Source organism: Ursus maritimus, unplaced genomic scaffold, assembly GCF_017311325.1.
Source record: "Ursus maritimus isolate PB19 unplaced genomic scaffold, ASM1731132v1 scaffold_36, whole genome shotgun sequence".
Classification (NCBI taxonomy): Eukaryota; Metazoa; Chordata; class Mammalia; order Carnivora; family Ursidae; genus Ursus; species Ursus maritimus.
This window is the reverse complement of record NW_024426230.1, coordinates 7,941,414-7,960,630: the sequence shown is the minus strand read 5'-3', so window position 1 is coordinate 7,960,630 and position 19,217 is coordinate 7,941,414. Positions and strand designations below refer to the sequence as shown.

Here is a 19,217-nt window from a genome sequence, read left to right as displayed (position 1 = left end):
AACCAACTTCCCAACTTCGTGCTTCCGTGAAAATGGAGTTCCTACTTCTGAATTAAAAGCAACCTGGGTTTGGCAAACGCGTGGCTCGTATTTTTAGAAACCCTGTCAACTGATTGGTTCTTCTTTCGGCCTCAGGGATCCAGCCTTCCGACCTGGTTTCTGCTGGACTCGGATTTTCCCCCAGAGGGCTCCATTACTGTAATGGGTAAGGCCACGCTTCTGAGGTGGCCCGGGCCCCTCATTGTATCTGCCCTTTCTTCCTTTCTAGATCAGGAAGGACTTCTACTTGATTGCCTTTCCAAATTCCCAGCCCTGTGGTCCGTTGTGATTGCACAGAATCTCCGATTTGGTGATGTGTCCTCCCCCATCGTGGTAACTTTTAACAGGTGGAAATGGGAGAAAGAGCGGAATTCACAGGGAGTGTGACAGACAAGTGACCTCCATGGCAGCCTAGGAACCACCTCCAGACCCAGGAGAGGTGGCAGGATGCTGTTTTGTTTTGTTTTGTTTTGTTTTGTTTTGTTTTGTTTCCCTAGTAGTTTTACTTAGTCCCAAGAATAGCATTTTATTTTGGTGCAAAGAATAACCAGTAATGTATATGCCATAAAATCCATCCCTTTTAAGTGTAAAATGCATGATTTTTAGTGAGTTTACAGAGTTGTGCAACCATCTCCACAATCCAGTTTTAGAACATTTCCATTACTCCCAAAAGGATCCCTTCTCATCATTGACAGTCAGTTCCCTCTCCCACCCTCAACCCTAGGCAACACTGATTTGCTTCCTGTCTATACATTTGCCTTTTGTGAACATTTTCTATAAGTGGAATGATACAGCTTCTTTTACTGGGCATAATGTTTTTGAGGCTTATCCATGTTGTAACATGTATGTGTTCTTCCTTTTTATTGCTTAGTAGTATTCTCACACATTTTGTATTAGGAAAGAAACATACCACCATCACCTGGAAGACAAATATTGTAGTGATTTTATAACTATTCTCTTCATCTGGAATGAGTATTTGTACCAGGCAACTGGGGAGTGCTGATTTCATTACCTTTACTATTTGAATATCTTCTGGAGAGAAAGAGACTCATTAAATAACATCTGTTGGCTGGAAGGCTTTTTATTCTTATTTTCATGGCTGCTTTAAAAGATTCAATCTTTTCCATGGTAGAGAGTTACCCTTTTCTTAGAAACCCAGTAATCTAGCCACCACCCCCTGATATTTTTCTTGGGAGAAATTTCAAGCCTTCAGGACTATTAAAGCTGTCTTTTTCATTATTGCTTATTGAGTGTCCTCAATCAGTGTTGGATAATCTCCCAATTGTCATGATGCTACCTAATGAGGGAAGCATCGTGGAAAAAAGCTACCACTCCACTGCTCAGCAGGCAGGTGCCCAAATGACCAGAGGGGTGCATGCTATTCAGGACTCCCACAGGGCACAACCCTCCAGTGATGTAATTTCACTGAACAATTTGGCCCAGTCAAAACTATGCAGCTATTTCCATGATTGACCCTGAGTCTGTGACTACTAAAAAATAAAGGAAATACCTCATTGAGTTTCATAGTTGTTTGCCCAAAGATACAATCTTAATTATTTTGTTTTGAAACCTTTAAGGGAAGTTATTCTTATTTTTCTGGTCTGAAAGACCAACCAAGGAGGGTGAGGGAGTGGGGATGAGATTTCTCATCCTCACTTAGTTTGTACCTCATGCTTACCAGAAGTATATTAAGGAAAAAGTATCTGAACTTAAGAGGTAGTTTTCTCTGCTGTGGGAGAGGAAAAGCCAAAGAAATCTGGGTATGTTTGACTTAAAAAGACAAATTGTTGAAATTACAGTTTCGTATTCAGTTGGGTGACATTTCCGGTTATTGTACTCCTGGGATGCCTGGTTAGTTTTCCCTGCTTTAATTAAGACTATTTGATATTCAATATTTAGACTAACTCCCTTCAAAGCAGTGGATTCCTAACTGGGACTCACAATGGAATCACCTGGGGAGCTTTAAAAAGTACTGAAGCCTGAGTCCCATCCCAGAGATTCTATGTAATTGGTCTGGAACCAACCCTGGGACCAGGGTATTAGAATTTTTTAAAGCTCCCAGGTGATTCTAATGGGCTGCCCAAGGTACATAATACTTACCTCAATGTTAGAGGTTACGCTAATAATTCTAGTTTTTCATTCTTTTTTTCATTATCTTTTCATTAAAATTCCATCAAAAATATACCTATTGTGTTTCCCAGATAAAACATGGAAGCATCTTCTGGCCTGATGGTTGCTGAAAGACAATCCTTAACAGAAGAGTTGAAAACTCAATTTCAAAAGTAATTTTTCCCAAGTGTGCTGTCTGGTCACATTTCTAACTTTGTGTAGAATGGGCTGGCCTTGTTAAGGGAGTGAACTACCTCTAAAACTAATACCTTATGGGGCATCTTTAGGCTTCAGGATGCTGCTGACAGCTCAAAAGAGTTTCTCAAGAATGGTATGGTTATCTGATTAGATTTGGCTCATTACCTGTATGGATAAGCTCTTAGTTTACAGGTCCCCCCTCTGTTCTGTTTTTACCTAAGTATGAATCCAGTGTTACCTGGAAGTTTTTATGTTTTTGTTGTTGGTCTTTTATTTTTATCTTCAAAAGGAGTATCAATCCTGTCCCACCCCCTATACTCATTTAGCTCCCTTGTAAACTTATTTAGCTAATGCAATACATGGTAACTTGTTTTTATTTCTGTTACAGTGACCTTAAAATGAATTTCTTCCCTTTAGGGAAGTGTACGTTTATCCTGCAGTATCCCGTAGGCTCCTATGTTTGGTTATAGACCATAATCAGTTTGAAAACTCTCATCATCTATGTTATTTTACCACATTGATGTTTTTTCTAGATCTAGTTTTCCTGATTGTTTTTGTTTATGTCTAATACTAAGCAAGTACATCTAGCCTTTTGGTTTTTGATGATTTCTAGCAAAGTAATAAATGTCCATAGCTTCTGAGGAGTGAAAAATCAAAGAGTTGATTCACACTAAATTCTATACCTGAAACTAATATTATATTGTATGTTAACTAACTGGAATTTAAATAAAAACTTGGAGAAGACAAAAGTTGATCCTGATAACCCTATGACCACTAGAAATCACTTTCTCTTTTTGGAATTCAGTTTCCTTTCCTATAAAGTTAAGGGGTATTAGACCAAGTGATTGGAAAGGACCTGCCACTGGCCACTTCTGTGATTGGGCAAATGCTCCCTGGGCATATATTGACTTTGAGGGTTATGCCATTTTTCTGTGGTTTGGGAGGCCTTAGGAAACACTGGCTATGCCAGCTAGTTCTCAGCTGCCCCTCAGCAATCCTAGGACCCATCCTTTCTTATGCAAGTTCTCTTTCTAGTCACCTCTCACTGCTAAATTATGGACTGGATCACATTTGGCCCTATTTAACAAGAAAAAAATAGAGGTCATATTGGCCACTGAAGTGCCACTGAGACTTCCCTCCTGAGCGAGGAAAGCTGTGACAAGGAACATAAATTCGTTCTATAAGCCCAGCATATATCCCATGTAAGCTTCTCAAGATCAAGGATCTTCCTCTCTTTGATCTCTCTTTGATTGCTGTACCCCTAGTTCCCAATGCAGTGTCTAACACATAATGGATACTCAAGAAATATTTGTTGAATGAATGAATCATCACATTCTATTTTATCCCTTATAGTGATATATATCATATATATATCATATAGATATATATCATATATATGATATATTTATATTTATATTTTACTGTTATTTTTTAAAGTAGGGTCCATGCCCAAGGTGGGGCTTGAACTCACCACCCGGAGATCAAGAGTCTCATGCTCTACAGACCAGTCAGCTGCCCCCCTCTTGTACTGATTTTTAAAATCTTTGTATTTTAGAATTGTTTTAGGCTTACAGAAAAATCAATAATACAGAGTTCTTATTATCCCCCACCCAATTTCCCCTATTAGTAACATCTTGTATTAGTATGGTATAGTTGTCACAGTTAATGAACCAATAATGACATATTATGATTGACTAAAGCCCAAACTTTATTCAGATTTCCTTAGTTTTTACCTAATGTCCGTCTGTTCCAGGATCCTATCCAGGATACTACATTACATTTAATCAGCACGTATTTGCTTAGACTCCTCTTGGCTGTGAAGCTTTCTCAGATTTTCCTTATTTTGATGACCTTGACAATTTTGAAGAGTACTGGTCAGATATTTTGTACAGTGTCCCTCAGTGGGGATTTGTCTGATGTTTTTCTCACCATTAGATTGGGGGTATGGTTTTTTGGGGAGGGCCAGAGAGGTGAAGTAACGTTTTCATCACATCATATCAAGTGTGTATATCCTATCAACATGAGTTATTACTGTTAGCTTTGACCTTGGTCATGTGGCCGAGGTGGTGTTTGTCAGGTTTTCTACTGTAAAGTTACTCTTTTATACCCTCTTTCTATGCTGTCCTCTTTGGAAGGATGTCACAATGTGCAGCCCACACTTAAGGAGTGGGGAGTTATGTTCAACCTCCTTGAGGGCAGAGCAGCTACATAACTTATTGGGAATTCTTCTGCAAGGGATGTTAGTCTCTTCTCCCCTATTTATTTATTTACTCCTTGTTTTTTTTTTTTATTTGTGGTAATTCTTCTCCAAAAGGATGTAAGCTTCTTCAAGGCTGAGACTATTCCATATGCTTCTCTATATTCCCAGCGACTTACACAATGCTTTGGAGTACAGGTAGAAACTCTGTCACCAGTATAAAGGATGCTTCATAGCTTCCAATCCTGGCAGCTCTCTGCTGATGACTTACTCTTTTTTACTGCAAGATGGGGGCCAGAAAGTTACCCATTTGGCTCTTGGCAAGGGTGTAATAAAAATGCTAATAATAGTAGTGATCCTGGCACTGTGTTAAGCTCTTTATACGTGTCCCCATAAGAATTTTTGCAACATACCTGCAAGGTGGATACCATCCTAATTTTATAAATGAAGATACTTATGTCCGGACTGATTATAAGACATGTCCCAAATCACACAGCTAGAGTGCAGAGCCAGGGTTCAAATTTGTTCTCTAAAGCCAATGCCCTTAACCACCAGATTATACTGTGTTTTCCCTCATAATAGCTAAGTAAATCCACAAGGAGAGCCAAAGGTCATGGAAGTGACAAAGGCTAGAAGAAAATGGAAAAAGAAGAAATAAATCTCTGAGTGGAGTGGCTGGTGTGTGACCTCTGAGATCTGCTATGAAATTGGTAAATCCAAGAGAAACACATAACCCATAGGTTAGCATAACAAGATAATTATAAAAGATTATCATGTATTCCAAACACAAAGATAGCAGATTTTGCTCATATTCTTAACATTCAGGTCAAACAGTAATTTCTAAAATATATCCATATGGAGCAAAAGCCTAATGTGATTCAGTTAGCTTTTAAGATAGACGGGCATTAGTGATGATCCCAAACCTTTGCCTCCAGAGGTCCATTTTCTCATATACATACAGTGGGATTATTCATTCTACTGTTTCCCAGGAGATGTGGTTGATTTGCAGTGGGGTGGTCAAATGATAGTGACAGTAATGGTTGTTTGAAGTCATTGATCTAATGGCTTGTTCAGCCATTAGATCTGAAATATATCTCCACCTGTGGTCCTGGGGAATTATACACTGACACTGTTGCTCAAATGTGAAGCTCACATAATATTTTCTACTGGAACAAAGAGTGTAAGCTAAAAACAAAATGTTTCCAAATAGGGGTGCCTGGGTGTCTCAGTCGTTAAGCGTCTGCCTTCGACTCGGGGTGTGATCCCAGCGTTCTGGGATCGAGCCCCGCATCAGGCTCCTCTGCTAAGAGCCTACTTCTTCCTCTCCCACTCCCCCTGCTTGTGTTCCCTCTCTCGCTGGCTTTCTCTCTCTCTGTCAAATAAATAAATAAAATCTTAAAAAAAAAAAAGTTTCCAAATAATTATATACAGTGAAAGTCAATTCCTTTATTACACCTTAATTTTTATTTTGTTTTATTTTTTAGCTTGATAAATGCTTATTTATTGGTTTTTGCTAAGATTATATACTTTTCTTTTTTTAAAGATTTTATTTATTTATTCGACAGAGATAGAGACAGCCAGCGAGAGAGGGAACACAAGCAGGGGGAGTGGGAGAGGAAGAAGCAGGCTCATAGCGGAGGAGCCTGATGTGGGGCTCGATCCCATAACGCCGGGATCATGCCCTGAGCCAAAGGCAGACACTTAACCACTGTGACACCCAGGCGCCCCAGGATTATATACTTTTTTAAAAAAAGTTTTTATTTTATCAACTGGTGCTTATCACAAGTGCACTCCTTAATCCTTATTACCTATTTCAACCCCCCCCCACCATTAGTTTGTTCTCTATAGTTAAGAGTCTATTTCTTGGTTTGTTGCTCTCTCTTTTTACCTTTGCTCCTTTGTTTTATTTCTTAAATTCCATATCTGAGTGAAATCATAGGGTGTTTGTCTTTCTCTTACTGACTTATTTTGCTTAGCATTATACTCTTTAGCTCCATCCACATCATTGCAAATGACAAGATTTCATTCTTTTTGATGATTGAGTAATATTCCACTGCACCCCCCCCCACATCTTCTTTATCTATTCATCAGTTGGTGGACATTTGGGCTCTTTCCATAATTTGGCTGTTGTAGATACTGCTGCTATAAACATCAGGGTGCATATATCCCTTCAAATTGTTGTTTTTGTATCCTTTGTATAAATACTTGGTGCTGTGATTGTTAGATCATAGTGTAGGTCTATTTTTAACTTTTTGAAGAACCTCCATACTGTTTTCCAGAATGGCTGCGCCAGTTGCATTCCTGCCAACAGTGTGTGAGTGTTACCCTTCCTCCACATACTCACCAACACTTGTTTCTTGTGTTGTTAATTTTAGCCATTGTGACAGGTATGAGGTGGTATCTCACAGTAGTTTTAATTTGCATTTCCCTGATGATGAGTGATGTTGAGCATCTTTCCATGTGTCTGTTGGCCATGTGTATGTCTTCTTTGGAGAAATGTCTGTCCATGTCTTCCGCCCATTTTTAAATTGGATTATTTGTAGGGTTTTTTTTGTGTTGAGTTGTATAAGTTTTTTATATATTTTGGATACTAACCCCTTACTGGATATGTCATTTGCAAGTATCTTCTCCCATTCCTTTTAATTTTGTTAATTGTTTCCTTCATTATGCAGAAACTTTTTATTGTGATGTAGTCCCAGTAGTTTATTTTTGCTTTTGTTTCCCTTGCCTCAGGGGACCTATCTAGAAAAATTTGCCACAGCCTTTGTCAAGGAGGATATTGCCTATGTTCTCTTCTAAGATTTTTATGGTTTCAGGTCTCATATTTAGGTCTTTTATCCATTTTGAAATGTTTTTGTGTGTGGTAAAAGAAAGTAGTTCAGTTTCATTCTTTGCATGTTGCTGTCCAGTTTTCCTAACACCATTTGTTGGAGAGACTGTCCTTTTCCCATTTGATATTCTTTCCTGCTTTGTCGAAGGTTAGTTGACCATAAAGTTGTGGTTTTATTTATGAATTTTCTATTCTGTTCCATAGATCTATGTTTCTGTTTTTGTGCCAGTACCATACTGGTTTGATCAGTACAGCTTTGTAATATAACTTGAAGTCCAGAATTTTCTTCCAATCCATGAGCAAGAAGTTTTTCCATTTCTTTCTGTCATCTTCAATTTCTTACATCAGTGCTTTATAGTTTTCAGAATACAGATCTTTTACCTCTTTGGTTAGGTTTACTCCTAGCTACCTTATGGTTTTTGATGCAGTTGTAAATGGGACTGATTCCTTGATTTCTCCTTCTGCTTCATTATCGGTGTATAGAAATGCAACAGATTTCTGTACATTCATTTTGTGTCCTATGACTTAAGTGAAATCGTGTATCAGCTCTAGCAATTTTTTGATGGAGTCTTTTGGGTTTTCTGTATAGAGTATCATGTTATTTGCAAATAGTGAAAGTTTGACTTCTTCCTTGCCGATTTGAATGCTTTTTATTTCTTTTTGTTATCTGATGTCCGAGGCTAACACTTCTAGTACTATGTTGAATAATAGTGGTGAGAGTGGACATCCCTGTCTTATTCCTGACCATAGAGGAAAAGTTCTTTTTTCCCCTATTGAGGATGATATTAGTTGTGGTTTTTCACATATCATCTTCATTTTGTTGAGGTGTGTTCCCTCATTCCCTACATTGTGGAGGGTTTTTATCATGAATGAATGGTGTTCTTCGTTAAGTGCTTTTTCTGCATCTTTTGAGAGGATCATATGGTTCTTATCCTTTCTTTTATTAATGTGGTGTTTCACATTGATTGATTTGTGAATATTGAACCACCCTTGCAGCCCAGGAATAAATCCCACTTGATCATGGTGAATGACTCTTAACGTACTGTTGGATTCTTTTTGCTAGTATTTTATTGAGAATTTTTGCATCCATGTTCATCAGAGATATTGACTTGTAGTTCTCTTTTTTAGTGGAATCTTTGTCTGGTTTTGGAATCAGAGTAATGCTGGCCTCATATAATGAGTTTGGAAGTTTTTCTTCCATTTCTATTTTTGGAATAATTTGAGAAGACTAGGTATTATCTCTTCTTTAAATGTTTGGTAAAATTCACCTGTGAAGCCATCTGGCCCTAGACTTTTGTTTGTTGAGAGATTTTTTATTACTTATTCTTTGCTGGTTATGTCTGTTCAAATTTTCTGTCTTCCTGTTTCAATTTTGGTAGTTTATATATTTCTAAAAAATTATCCTTTCTTCCAGATTGTCTAATTTGTTGGCATGTAATTTTTCATAATATTCTTTTATAATTGTTTGTATTTCTGTGGTGTTGGCTGTTATTTCTCCTCTCTTATTTGTGATTTTTAAAATTTAGGTCCTTTCTTTTCTTTTTTTTTTTTTTTTTTTTCCCTTGATGAGTCTGGCTGGAGGCTTATCAATATTATTGAGTTTTTCTAAGAACCAGTTCCTGGTTTCATTGATCTGTTATATTGTTTTTTAAAATTTCTATATCATTTATTTCTGCTCTGATATTTATTATTTCCTTCCTTCTGTTTTTAGTCTTCATTTGTTGTTCTTTTTCTAGCTCCTTTAGTTGAATGGTTAGGTTGTTTATTTGAGATTTTTCTTGCTTCTTGAGGTAGGCTTGTATTGCTATATACTTTCCTCTTAGAACCACTTTTGCTACATCCCATAGGTTTTGGACCATTGTGATTTCATTTTCATTTGTTTCAGTGTACTCCTTTATTTTTTCTCTTATATCCTGGCTGATCCATTCATTGTTCAGTAGAATGTTATTTAACCTCCATGTATTTGTGATCTTTCCAGACTTTTTCTTGTGGTTGACTTCTGAAAATCTGGTTTCATAGTGTTGTGTCCAGAAAAGATGCATGGTATAACTTCCACCTTCTAAAATTTTTTGAAGCTTGTTTTGTGTCCTAATATGTGATCTATTCTGGAGAATGTTCCATGTGCACTTGAAAAGGATGTGTATTCTGTTATTTTAGCATGGAATGTTCTGAATATATCTTTTAAATTCATCTGATCCAGTTTGTCATTAAAAGCCATTGTTTCCTTGTGGATTTTCTGTTTAGATTATTTGTCCATTGATGTAAATGGGGGGGGTATTAAAATACTCTACTATTACTGTATTATTATTGATTAGTTCCTTTATGTTTGTTAATTGTTTTATGTATTTGGGTGCTCCCACATTGGGTGCACAAATATTTATAATTATTATACCTTCTTGTTGGATTGTCCCCTTTATTATGATATAGTGCCCTTCTTTGCCTCTTGTTACAGTCTTTGTTTTAAAGTCTAGTTTGTCTGTTTTAAGTATTGCTACTCCGGCTTTCTTTTGACATCCATTTGTGTGATAAATATTTCTCTGTCCCCTCACTTTCGATCTGCTGGTGCCTTTAAGTCTGAAATGAGTCTTTTGTAGGCAGCATATAGGTGTATCTTGGTTTTTTATTCATTCTGTCACCTGTCTTTTGATTGGAATGTTTCATCCATTTACATTCAATGTAATTACTGGTAGATATGTATTTATTACCATTTTGTTACTTGTTTTGTGGTTGTTTTTGTAGTCCTTCTCTGATCTTTTCTTGTCTTTTTCTTTTTCATGCTTTTCTGGTTTTCTTTAGTGATATATTTGGATTTCTTTCTCTTCATTCTTTCATAGTAGCAGTTTTTGATTTGTGGTTACCATTAGGTTTGTGTATAACATCTGCATATAGCAGTCTATATTAAGCTGATGATTGTTTAAGTTTAAACCCATCATTTACCCCTCCCTGTGTTTTAGGTATATGGTGTTCATATTTAAATCCTTTTATTTTGTGAGTTCCTTGACTGATTTTTTACAGAAATATTCATTTTTACTACTTTCATGTTTCCCACTTTCATACTGTCATTTTTGGTCTTTCTTTTCCACTCAAATTGTCCTCTTTAATATTTCTTGTAGGGCTGATTTGGTGGTTGTGAACTCTTTTAGTGTTTGTCTGGGAAACTCTTTATCTTTCCTTTTATTCTAAATGATAGCCTTGCTGGATTGAGTATTTTTGGCTGCAAGCCATGTTACTTATATCTGTTTCACTTAGATCTTTGGCTGTGGCCTTGTCCTTTTCTTTCACTTGGGACAAATTTCTGTGTCTTCTCATTTTGTCTAAGTCTCTGTGCCTGTTTCTGTGTTTTTGGAAAGTCAGCTACATATCCTGTTATTGAGGGTAATGGATTTATGAAGAAGAGGTCCTATAGTGCCTTATAGTATAGTGTCCCCTGTTCCCCAGGGCCTGACGCTTCCTGGAGTCTCCAGTGTGTGCTGTGTGCCCTCTGCTATGCTTATCCTTTAGGCCAGTCATCTGCAGAGACTCTCTTTGCTTTTTGGGGGCAGTGTTTGGTCCCTGGCCTGAATGTGGCGTGTTTTAACTAGGTATGCTCCGGTCTGCTTGTGAAATGAGACCTGTTGTCACCACTGCCAGAATTGAGACTCTGAAAAACTCCCGTATTGGGAGACATGCTGTAAGCAGTGGCTTGGGCCGGTCTTCTGGGGGAGGAGGCCTGGTGCACTAGGACTGAGGTAAGCATGACTGGGAGGGGCAGTTGCACCAGAACACAGGGGGCGGGTCTTGGTGTAAGCAAGTTAGGTAGCGAGTGTTGGACTTGTTCCCACAGGTGGCCCTGTGCTTATGCTGAGGGGTGGGTGAGGGAAATGGCACTGGCCAGTTCCTTTGTTCCCAGAAGGGTCGCTCTGTGAATGCTGCCTCTCTGGGACATGCCTCAAGAAGAGCAAGTAACCTCTCCACTATGTGCCCCAGGCACTCTTCAGATTGCTGTTTTCACGTTGTATGCCTGCAGGCTGTTTGCCTTGTCTTCACTCCAAGAGAAGCCCCAATGCCTCCAGGCTCTCCCAGAGCAGAGCCCACTGACCTTTAGAACTCCAGGCTTTAAGCCCTACTGGTTGCAAGACTTCACGAAATTCAGCCTCTCTTGCTTTCTAAGCCAATTGCGATCAGGAGTCATCTTCCCCATGCACTTCCTGGTGTGCTAGTCTGTTTCTCATCCCTTTCTGCAACCACAGCTCCCTCTCCACAGCAGCGCCAGGATCTACTTCTCTCCCAAATCATGTTTCCACACTTCCTACCTTCTTTGATGTGGCCTCTTCTCTACCTTTAGTTGTGGAGTTTGTTCTGCCAGTCTTCAGGTCAATTTCTGGGATATTTAGGATTATTTGATGGTTACCGAGTTGTATTCTTGGGATAAGGTGAGCCTAGGATCCTTCTACTCAGCTGCCATCCTCCTCTCCCTTATTACACATTAATTTTAAAAAGTCAGGCATGAGAGACAGTTCCTTGAAATATGGCATATATGAATCGAAGTATTTAATAAGACTTAATTTCATCCCTAGTTTTTACTGCTCTGCTATGATAGTATTTTCATGTTACAGAATAATTGTTGAAGACGTTTTAATATTGTGCAAATCTGGGCTGCAATAAAATATGACTCATCATTATTAATGTAATTTTAAATAAGAAAAAACTTCTGGGAAAACTGTAGTGATTATAAGATGCATACTAATTTGGAAAGTGCTAAAATGTAGATAAAATATGCATCAATGACTTAAGTTATTACTAATTCTAAAGGATACAGTTTTATAGTAAGTGACTCATAAGTATTACTAAATATTTAAACCACATAAGAGGAAAGGGAGACACATAAAAAAAAGCAAGGAATATTTGAATATATATATATATACACACACACACACACACACACTTTTTTTTTTTGGAACTGAGTTATAAAAAGAATGCTGATTTGGAACATCTGTAAAGAGCTGTAGGCAATGTAAAGGCCATTGTCTTCAACCACAACAGTTTTAAAGAATATATAGAAATGCTTTCATTTGACAATTTCTTCAACCTTTGAAAGCAGAAAGTGTGATTGAAGATTTGGCCAATATCTTTAGAAATTTTAAAATAAAATTTATTTAAATTGCTTAGCCAACATTTCACACTAAAGAACATCTTTAATAGGAATGCTGTACCAAGTATGACAAACATAGCAATGAGATTTGCTGAGCTTTATATTACCCTGAAAAGCCACAATTATTTGAAACGTAATTGGTACTGAAAATCATTTTTATGGATGGCAGAAGAAAAGCACAAGTTTTAGCTGTTTTTAGATTGAGCTATTTATGACCAACAGTGTTATAATTGTAATAAAAGCTGTTACATGACCAACGCTAATTCAGATTATGCCTTAAGTCCATGAGTTGCATTTTGTGTTTTACATTTCTTTCCTTTTTTAAAAAGATACTTGTTATGGAAAATTTCAAACATGTGCAAAAAGTAGACACAATATTATAGTGAACACTTTTTTTTTATCTGTTACCCAGCGTGAACAATGATCAATTTATGGCCATTTTTGTTTCTTTCATGCCCTTACCCCTGATTCTTTTGAAATAATCCCAGATATTATAATCTTTAGTCTTTAAAGTATTTCTCTAAGGTAAGGACTCTCTTTTTAAACATAACCACATTAGGATTATCATACCTAAAGAATTATTAACTCCTTAATGTCATAGCCACTTACAGTGTACATTGCTTCAATTGTCTTACTAATTTTGTTTATAAATGGATTGGTTGCTGAATCAAGATCAAAATGAGGTTCATACTCAGAGAAGAGACAAAGTGGCTCCTTCTCCATCTCTGAACATTCACATCCTCAACAATATGGACTGAGCGCCTACGGTGGCAGGTGCCATGCTGGCTGCTGGGAAACAAAGGTGAATGCAACAAAATTCTGCAAAGAATGCATCATCCAGTGCATGGGAGGGAGTAACCCCATGCTTTTGTTTGTAGGGAATGCTTAGCAGCCCTTACTCCTGGGAATTCCTCTCATATTGAATCTAAATTCCTCATTTGCGGCCTATTTCCATTCTTTTTGTTTTTAGTGGACAAGGAACGATATCACTACAGACTGTTATCGTATCTATTTTTGTTTTTTGGGGGGTGATGTTTCTTTATTGTTTTTACCCTGTTGCTATTTTTTGCTTTTGTTTTTACTTTTCTGCCTTTCTGTAATCTCTTCCGCTCTCCTACCACTTGTCTGCCAAGTATGTATGCCGTGTAACCGTGTATCTATAAAACATTGAACCACATAGTTATGTGGAAGACATAAAATGTGTGTCTACCTAGGGGGAGTAACACAAAATGGCTTATTTGGCCAACAATCCTTGTACTTGTAAGTATGTGCTTAGAAGCAGTAGGGTTTTGGAATTTAGAAGAGATGCTTTATAGTGTGCAGAATATAAATAACATGATTTTAATGTTTTAAAGTATTTTCATATCAATTATTTCTTTATCCTCTCTATAATCCTATGAGTTATAAGGACAAGTATGATTATCTTTATTTGGCAGGTGGGAAAAATGCAGCAGTAAGAAATTATGCTGTATAAAGAGTACATACAAAGATAGAATGGGCCAAGCTGAGAGAGTAGTTATCTAGACTTAGTCTGTGTTCCTCTACTTGTTTCTGATGTTTTTATGAAATCATGTAACACTGACTGTACTTCGATAGAAGACAAAAGGAGTGACATGTCTAACACATGCATATTGGTCATTTTGACCTTCCTGCTCACTCCCCTCTCAAAGCTCGCTGATAATCCCCCTCCTGGCATGCAGCAGACCTTACTGGATGACCCCGTTGATTGGTGAAGGACAGACACCTGAACTTAGATGTAACAGTGGGCTCTTTCTCCCAGAAATTTGAAACTGGCTTACAGGAACTACTTAGCATTGCAGCAGTGGCTCTTGAATAAGGAATGTATAAAGCCAACGCTGACCCATGGGCAAGTTAAGCCAGGTAAGTTGGTCATGGCAGAGAGAAGAGTAAAGCAAATGGGCATTCACTTCCTGGTCAAGTGAATTCATCACCCGCCCTTTTTTTAAATTTTATTTTTAGGCAATCTTTACACCTGACATGAGGCTCAAACCCACAACCCTGAGATCAAGAGTCACATGCTCCACCAACCAAACCAGCCAGGGGCCCCTATTCCCTTTTGAGGCCAGTTGTACTTCCTGGCTGGGAGATACTTGGTATTCATCCAATAAATTCCATTTTTGCTTAAGTACTTGGAGGGGATTTCAGTTCCTTACAATCAACTGAGCCCCAAGACCCAATCAAATGCTTTATTTAGGCAAAGGAAATCATTGTAAAAGGTTCATCCTGGGGCTTTTACTCTTTTTCTAAGAGATGGCATTGGTGTCAGTGTTTTTGCGTTTCTAGCAGAGGTGGGAGTGTTTGTGAATTTCCCATGGAAGACTCAGAAGAGGAACTTTTCTCATTTTAAACTTTCCCAGCAGGGATGCCTGGTTGGCTTGGTTGGTTAAGCATCTGACTCTTGGTTTCCACTGGGGTCATGATCTTGGGGCCTAGGATTGAGCCCTGCGTCGGGCTCCATGCTCAGTAAAGAGTCTGCTTGAGGATTTTCTCTCTCCCTCTGTCCCTCCCCAGCTCTCTCTCTCATAAATAAATAAATCTTAAACACACACACACACACACACACACACACACACACACAAACTTCCCCAGCATTAGGAAATTCTCCTTCTGCTTCTCCAGTTGATTTCAGATCTGTAGGAGTTGGAGGGAAGGACTGTGCCATGATTCTTACCTCTGGGACTTCAGAGCAGCCTTGAAATAAGTGGTGCTCAGCTCTGGGTGCCCCTAGGGGACAGTAGACTTCTTTCTGAGCAAGCTTACACCTTGGGATTTCTGTTGTACAGAGTCCTTGTCAGCTCCTTCCCCACTCTTACTCCCTGCCATCTGACTCATTAGGATCCTAGAAGGCTCAGAATTCAATGTTTCTTCACAGGTGTTTTATTTCCTTAAAACAACAACAACTTTGAAATGTATCGTCACCCACTAAGCATTTATTGTGTTACTATAATGGACATTGTGGTTGTCTGTGTGACATTCATATTGCCTTTCCCCATGCATAACACCTGTCTACTGAGTCTCCCCAGTTTTACACACCAGTGCATGGCATTCACCTGTGCACAATGGCAGTTCATGGGTCTCCAAAGCTGGGAGTCCTTGTCATTGAGAGACGTCACGTTCTCTCTTCCCCGGATGTTAAGGAGAAAGTGCTTTGCACTGGTAGCTGCTGGCAGGCCTCTTGCAACGGAGATGACAGCCTGAAGGAGAGGAAACAGATGGAGTAAGCAGAGTGAGTAGAGCTGCAGAGAGGTCTAGCTGGATCTCATGTGCATAATGCCTGAGGCTTACGTTGCTTATGGACTTTGAGGTACAGGTGCCAATGAATTCCCATTATTATTTAAGGCAGTGTGAGTTCAATTTTCTATTATTTTCAGCATAAAGTATTCTGATATAGAACTTTTAAATTCATTTACTTCTCTCAAATTTTGGGTTACTGATTTCACATTCAAATCTGAGCACCTTCAGTGTACTGGCACAGCACTAGGCTTTTGCCCTCATGACAACCTTATGAGGTAGATAATACTCTTATTGAATTTCCACTTTCAGATGAAGATACTCAGGTTCTGAGAGATTGTGACCTCTCTAAAGATGCAAAACTGATAAGTAGCAGTCAAGTCTGAATTTGAGCCTATTGCAAATACTATATTATATCTATTTATTATAGAAAAGAAATTAAAGATAAAAATTCAGCTTTTAGATAGTTGGCAGTAATCACTCGTATTTGTGAAATACTTTCTATATGTCTGAAGCATATCTGAACCCATGTTACCACCAGGTTGATGAGTATCAACTGTAGGTGCGGATTGATACAGAGGCCAGACACAGAGAGTACCTAGGAAATGAGTCAAGCTGTGTGTATCCAACTAATGCAGGGAGAACGTGCTACACAGTAAAAAGATGAACAGTGTTCTCCAGTGACAGGCACGGTGTGTAAGCCTGTGGGTCTTCTGGAGAGGGCTTCAATGTCATTGTATAGGATTAAGTCTGAATGAGTGAGGAGCACCTTGGGACTTGCAGACAGTGTCACTGAGAAGCAGGCAGAACCTGCCTCCACCCCAAGCGCAGCTGGATCTTTATGATCAGATCATCAATCTTGGTGTTACACAAGATGACATAGAGACCGGCATAAAATAAGCATCAACATACCTTCTTATTTTGTTCTTTCCAGTTTTAAAAATATGGAACATTTTGCAAATTTGCATGTCCTTGCACAGAGGCCATGCTCATCTCTGAATTATTCCAATTTTAGTATATGTGCTGAAGCAAGCACCACACCTTCTTTTAACGTATTTATTCTCCCTAGGCTGGCACGGTGTGGTCTAGGACCTTTCTGGTCCCAGAGCTGCAGAATTAGAGCAAGGGTCAGTTATCCTGATGTTTCTGAGAATCTTACAAGCCCTCAGACTAGCTATAAATCTATCAGAGTATTGATTCTAATTTTACAGATGGGAAAATTAAGATAATTAAGTGGGGGGGGGTTAAAATTATTTGGCCTTCAAGTGCATTAGGCGGTAACTGAACTGAATGAAAACTAAGGTATTTTGCCTGGCTCCTCAATCTTTGTTCAACTAGAATGCATTAGCTTTTCACCCACGGGAGGTTACCTAAACCAATTTTGTTGCAAATGAAGCCCAGAATAAAAATTAGGAACATCATTGGAGGTCAAGGCTGTGCCTTTAAGTATAAAACCCAAAAAGAGTAAGCCTGAATTTGTTTGTAGTAATTAATGTTGAAGAGTTGGTAACAGGACTAGACACGTAGTTTAATCAGACTGCCTGGTGGTCACCCAGAACAGACATGCTATGACACCTGTGACACTAATGTGGAAAAGCCACGGTTTCTTGGTCAAGAGAGAGACTGTCAATCCTCAGGACAATGCTGATTTCCCAGCACAGTGAGGGGCTTTAGGGCCATAAAGTTTCCAAGGCTTTCCCCTGTGTATTTTGATTAGTGCGTTTTTGATAAAGTGGGCAATAGTTTCTTTTCTCATTCCTAAGGTCCCCTTTTCGTGCATCAGTAACAACCTAAAGAAGTCTTCTACCACCATTAATTCTAAATGCTCTTAGCTAATTTAACGGTATTGGATAGACTAGAATTGGGGGCATCTTAGATAATGGATAATTTCAGACAGCTCCCATGACTCACGTTCTCATTCGCTCAGAAATATTTATTGACTGCATTCTGTGTGCTGGTTCCTGGCTAGAGAGTAAAGAGCAAACAGATGTGATCGCTGCCCTGCTGAAGCTTGTAGTTTACTGGGGAAGGTAGCATCAGATGTGTAATTACAAAACATGATGGATGGAATAGAAAAGATCTGAGAGTTATGAAGACATGTGCCAGGGGATCACATTTTGGATTGGGGTACCACCTCCTGAGGAAGTGATTCTTTATGCTGAGAACTGAAAGATGAGAAAGCACGAGAAGGTGGAGTGGGAACAAGAGTTTCCTAAGCAAAAGAAAAGGCAGGTTACTTGTGGTGGTGGAGGAAAGAATTGGTCCTGTTGGAGTAACTGAAGCTGGAGTATGTGAGCAGGGAGGGAGAGAGATGACAGGCAGCGGTGGGTAGCTGCGGGCCCATGCACTTTGGTCATTTGAGCTTTGGAATCTTGAGATATCTGAATTTAAATCTTGGCTTCTACTTTTATTTATGATCTTGGACAAGTCACTTAATTTCTTTGTGAGTCAGTTTCCACCGCATTGAAATTATCTCCTGGGCAAACTAATGCAGAATGAGTGAATCTAAATGTCTGGTCCATAGCCCTGCCGGTTCCTTCTCTCCACCATCTGCTTCCTTTTCTCTTCCTGCATTGTTACTCAGAGCTATTGACGTAGTTGGATAGTTATTTAACATTGGTTTTCTTGGCCCTTTCCCATTATCTTGCAACCTGAATAATCAAAAACTGAATGATCTGGAGTTAAATATTATTTAAGAAATTTCAGTTACATCATTGATGTTACCTTTATTAATTATAACAGATGCATTTAGAATTAATTGTCACAGTCTACCTTTGCTCTTGAGTCTACCCTTGAGAGATACTCAGGTTCGTGTTGGCTTAACGTTTATTTACAAAACAGCTGTGATTCTTTTTTTAACTTGGAAAAGATTGTTTTGATGCATAATATGAAAGCTGACTGTGTGACTTAGTAAACCAAAAATATTTACTCAGAAAACATTTCAAATTGCAGTTATCTGTCATGTTGAAAAGGCAGCTTTTTGTTTCAGTGCAATGAATGCAACGTAGCATGTTTTGGTTTATTAGGTCTGTTGATTGAGAGTGGTTGTAGGAAAACACTTGGGTAAATATTCCCAAATATAACAAGTGCCCCAGATTCTCAAACATTAGGAAGATGTCACAGGATATACTCATTCTTCCAGGTGAATGAACTAGATCACAGAATTCTGTTTCTTTCTTTCCCCACCCTTACTATAATAAAGTCTATTGTGAAGGAACTACTCGAAGTGGTAACTAGCACTAATTATCTTTCAAAAATGCTTCAAAAGGGAGTTTATGCTTCACACCATCTTATACCTCTGTGACCTAGAACTATACCTTTGGCTTCCATAGGTCTTAGTGTAAAATAGAACATCATTATGTTTCCTACCAACCTCACAGGATGGTCCTGGGTGTTAAACTAGATGCCATTTTTAAAATAGTTGAGAATGGGGAGCATTCATTCAACAAATCTGCCTGAAT

At 38.5% G+C, this 19,217-nt stretch overlaps 1 pseudogene; it reads right to left on the bottom strand.

Moving 5' to 3' along the window:
• Positions 1-16,694: 16,694 nt before the first annotated feature.
• LOC121100332 lies at positions 16,695-16,792 on the bottom strand (annotated as a pseudogene).
• Between the last annotated feature and the right edge of the window lie 2,425 nt (positions 16,793-19,217).